General features: G+C 49.5%; 1 protein-coding gene across 1 annotated transcript in view; it reads right to left on the reverse strand.

The window, feature by feature from the left end:
• JAKMIP3 (Janus kinase and microtubule interacting protein 3) overlaps window positions 1–4,531 on the reverse strand; it is a 47,426-nt gene that overhangs the window by 41,245 nt on the left and 1,650 nt on the right. The gene's annotated exons all lie outside the window — the stretch shown is intronic.

Consider the following 4,531-nt stretch of genomic DNA (forward strand, 5'->3'; position numbering starts at 1 on the left):
TATTCCCATCTCTTTCAGAATTTTCCACAGTTTATTGTGATCCACACAGTCAAAGGCTTTGGCATAGTCAATAAAGCAGAAATAGATGTTTTTCTGGAACTCTCTTGCTTTTTCCATGATCCAGCAGATGTTTGTGGCCTTGCAAAGGATCTTTGCCAGGTAGGGAACAGAAACCAATTCAGACCAAATCCTTGTTCGAATTAGTTGTAGCATTTACTTGTTTCTCTTTAGTCACTGATTTAAATAAAATTTTTGACATGTATTCAGTGCATATTTTTACAACCATCATGATTATACCCTCTGTTACAACTTGTCCTCTAACAGTTAGCTATGATCCCAATAAAAATTTCAATGTTTTTTTAGGAAAAATGATTCTGAGGTTTCCATGGAAGCCTGAAGGACTGAATCTTCAAGAAGAACACAGTGGGAGGACTTGCTACTCAGAAATTCAGCTGATGATAAGATTGAAATGTTTCCTATAAAATAGGCTTGAAATGGGACAGATGATGAAAAAACACCCTCTCATTTAAGAATAGTTAATGCACGGCAGAGGACTGGGGGGCAAATTGTCTTTTTAAGAGCTGTTATGTGACATTCCTGGCTGTCCAGTGGTTAAAACTACAGCTTCCACTGTAGGAGGCATGGGTTTGGTCCTAGACTGGGGGTTAGTGGGTGGGAACTAAGATTCTCCACACCATGCTCCATGGCCAAAAAAATTTAAAAAGAGTTGCTAGAACAACTGTATGTCCATATGGAAAAAAATATAAGTGGGCCTCTGCCTTACATATCTCACACACACACACTCATACACACACACTCACAGACTCACACACACATGATGCAGCAGGGCTGACTTGTACATGAAGATGAAACTATACACTTTTAAAAACATAAATCTTCATGCTTCAGAATAAAAGAATTTCTTAAACAAGACACAATGAGCACCAACCCTAAAGGAAAAGCCTAATAAATCAGACTGCTCTAGAATCTAAACCTTCAGCTCACAAGGCACCATCGCTGAGGACACAGAAAGCCCGCGGAGGAGGGGAGACACTTGGCCGCATTTTAGTGTAAACGTTAGAGGCAGCTCGTCCCTGCCTGCAGAGCAGCCTTCCGGGGCTCTCACAGGCCCTGCGTGACTCTTCATGCTGATTTGGGGAGAAGTGCCCCTGCAGCGACCCTGGTTCTCACGTCCACGGCCAGGGAGCTCCTCTGCACGTGGCTCGTCTCAGTCCCTCTCAGCCGTGTTGTGTGTCCGTATTTTCAGTGTACAAGCCTTGCACGCCTTTTGTTAAACTTGTTCCCAAATCTTTTATTGTGTTTTTTACGCCATTATGAGTGGAATTTTTAAAAGTTTCATTTTGGACTGTTGCTTGCATATAAAATACGCCTGTGTTTTGCATATTGTTTCTGTATTTTGAAACCTTGCTGAATTCATTCAACAGTTCATTTGGGGGAATTCCTCAGAGTGTTCTACCTACAAAGTCATGTCACCCACGGAAGACAGTTTTATTTCTTCCTTTCCAATCTCATGTTTTTAAATTTATTTCTTTGGCCTTAGTGCCCTGACGTGAATTCCTCAGTGGAAAAAGGCAAAAGAAAAAAAAAAAGATGAAAGGAAAAATGTCCCCAAGAAAATGGCAGCATCTCTTGCAGTTCACCTTAAGGTAAAGCCCTTGTCACTCGAGGACACCCTCCAACATGAGAGACAGCAGCTGGGATGAAACGAGGCAAAAGAGGTCTGAAGCAGACAGACAATGAAGGGACAGACAAAGCTGTAAGATAAATGTAAGTGCTGCACTTCTTACATAAGAAACGTAAGTATTACACTATTCTCAGGGAAATAAGATGATGTTACATCTATGAGTAACAGGGGAATGACCAAACTTTCAGAGAACAAATTAGGATTAAATTATGAACGCAGAAACAAAAATATTAAGCAGAAAAGTTAGATCAGAAAGTCAAGGGCATGTCTTAGAAAGTAGAACCAAAAGCCAAGGCTGGAGAGAAAAAGAAGAGAATCAGCGTATCAAGTCCAAGTCCCAGCGTCTGGCTAAGGCGGGTTCTGGAAGGAAGAGAGGGAGAAGGCGAGGAAGCAGACAGAAGAACAAAGCTTTCCCGAGCCGAGAGACATGAGTTTCCAGTTAGAAAGTGTTCCTGACTGCCTGGTAAGCTGGGTGAACCAATACTTACACTAAAGGCACATCAACCTAAATCAGTGACGCTCCGGGCACAGGGCCAGTGTTCCATAACTTCTGGGGAAGGATGAGGAAGGACCAGGAATCAGAATACCGTATAGTTTCTTAAGACCAACACTCAGAGTCAGAAGACAACGCAGAAATCCCTTCAAATTCTAATAAAAGTTTTCCAACCTCTAATACCACATCGAGTTACAACATCCACTGTGAGTGTGGTTAGACTAAAAACTCCACGCACACAAAGTCTCACAAAATACATTTCCCTCCTTCTGTCTCCAGAAAGCGATCAGAGAATGTACTTTCCCCCAGTTGAGAAACATTCATCCTAGAAAGAGGAAGGTAAGGGAGGGGTCTAACACAGGAGGGAGGGATGGTTTCCCAGGTTGGTGACAAAGAGAATTCAGGATTCGGGCTGCTTCAGGAAACCGGTCTGTCCAGGGGAGATGTGAAGAGCAAGCGCTCCAGGAAGGATGTCTCGGAACACAGACATGGGCAGGATTCCTAATGCTTTACTGTATTGACCGGGGATTCCTTCCTCCAGAAATTCAGGGGTGTCGCAAAGAGTTGGACTCAACTAAAGCAACTTAACACCCGTTCAGTTGAAAATTAAGCAAATGGAAAAAATTAATTTGGTGGAAAATAAAAGTGTGTACAAGAGAGGTTGTGGGCCACAGTGGGTCTTTGGTGAACGTTCACAGAGCAACTGTAACACGAACAGTAAACACTCATTTCAGCCCCGACGGAGCAGCCAGCCTGTCCCGACAGCCTTCTCCCTGGCTCGCGCCCCACCTCCCGGGCACAGGAACCAGAGCAGGAAGGGCCCGGGGAGTGGGCGTCTGGGCACCTGCTCCCTCGGTTCCTCGACTGGGCCGAGTGCCCCCAGAGCCACCCTCTTGTCCGAGGCCCTTGCCCATAGGGGCAGCACCTGCCCTGGCCCCTTCCCTGGAGCCACAGCCAGGCCCCACCGGGGTCCCTGGGGCTCCGCAAAGCTGCCCTCCCTGTCTGGGGTGTGCTGTGTGTCCTGTTGAGAATGGGACTCGGGGGGCGAGAGGCTAATCGGGAAACAGAGGAAGAGCTAAACCTGAGAATCAAGAAGGGGAGGTGCAGGCACATACTGAGGGTTTGGAATAAAACTCGGAAGAATGAGCTAGAACTGCAAGTGGGTCCCTCTGGGGAGCCCAGGTCAAGGTTGAGGACTATGGTCGGTTCTGTCATGACCCTGTGCTTAAGGAAATCGGGCCACAAGCCTCCATGATGAACACCAAGGCCAATCGAGGTGATGGACAGAGTGTGGATTTGGGCAGTGGGTGCTGACCCGGTACCAACACACAGCCCAGAGATGAATGCAGAGTTGAAAGGGAGAGTGTGGAACAGGGACATTCCGGAAAGGGGGAGGGGGCCACCCGGGGAGGGGTGTCTGGGCCCCGCACGCACAGCGTGACAGACCTGTGCTTGTTCACAGCCCCCAGTTCTGTGCCCTGCGTCCAGAGCGACTGCAACGCTTCTGGGAAACCAACACGGTGGTCTTTGGAACCCAGAAGCCCAGGAGGCTGGGAGAGGTGCACGGCTGTGCTGGAGGAAAGCTGGCTGCACCCCCAAGGGGTCCCCAGGGTAGCCAGCTGCAAAGCCAGCTGTGCCCTGATGAAGTGCCTGGCAGGACTGACAGGCTCATTTCCCCCCAGTCGCCAAGGAGGTCCAGGCTCCAAGGAATGAGGAGAATCGAGTGGAACCCCCCACAACCTTTGAGCGTTCTTCACAGCCTCTCCTCACAGGGGCTCGGGAGCATCGGGCAGCTACTCATGGGAGCCAGGAGATGCACAGAGTTCCTGACCTGCGAAGAGCCACTCCTTCCCAGACTTCACAGCTCAGGAACGCTGGGATGGCCCTGGGCGGGACCCTTGCCTGTAGGCCTCTGATCTCCCCTCTCTGGGTCCAGCGAGCTCACTAACTGCAGACCCTCCTGGTTATGGAGCCGGAGCTTATGTCATCCAACTGGCCCCTGCACGCCTTGAGCTTAACATGGGGCTGCAAGACGGGGGATCTTTCATAAACCCACTTTTGGGGGACGGGGGAGGCCCCCTTGTGGGCGTCTGGTTCTGACCAAGCTGGAAATGGGAAGGAAAGCTGGGTGGGGTGGAGCGGGGAGGACTGCGGCCTCCTGGGCCCTGGGCCACTGACTGACTGGTGAGTTCTGAACCGCATCCTGCTGTTTTCAGCAGCCTGGCCTCTCTGGAGTCCTCAAACCAAGAGCAGAGGTGCGAGGCGCCCTGTGCCCCTGTGCGGGCGGAACCGCCTGAGAGCAAAGACAAAGCGCTGCCCCGCCTGTCCGGCGC

Source organism: Bison bison, unplaced genomic scaffold, assembly GCF_000754665.1.
Source record: "Bison bison bison isolate TAMUID 2011002044 unplaced genomic scaffold, Bison_UMD1.0 scf7180017864456, whole genome shotgun sequence".
Lineage (NCBI taxonomy): Eukaryota > Metazoa > Chordata > Mammalia > Artiodactyla > Bovidae > Bison > Bison bison.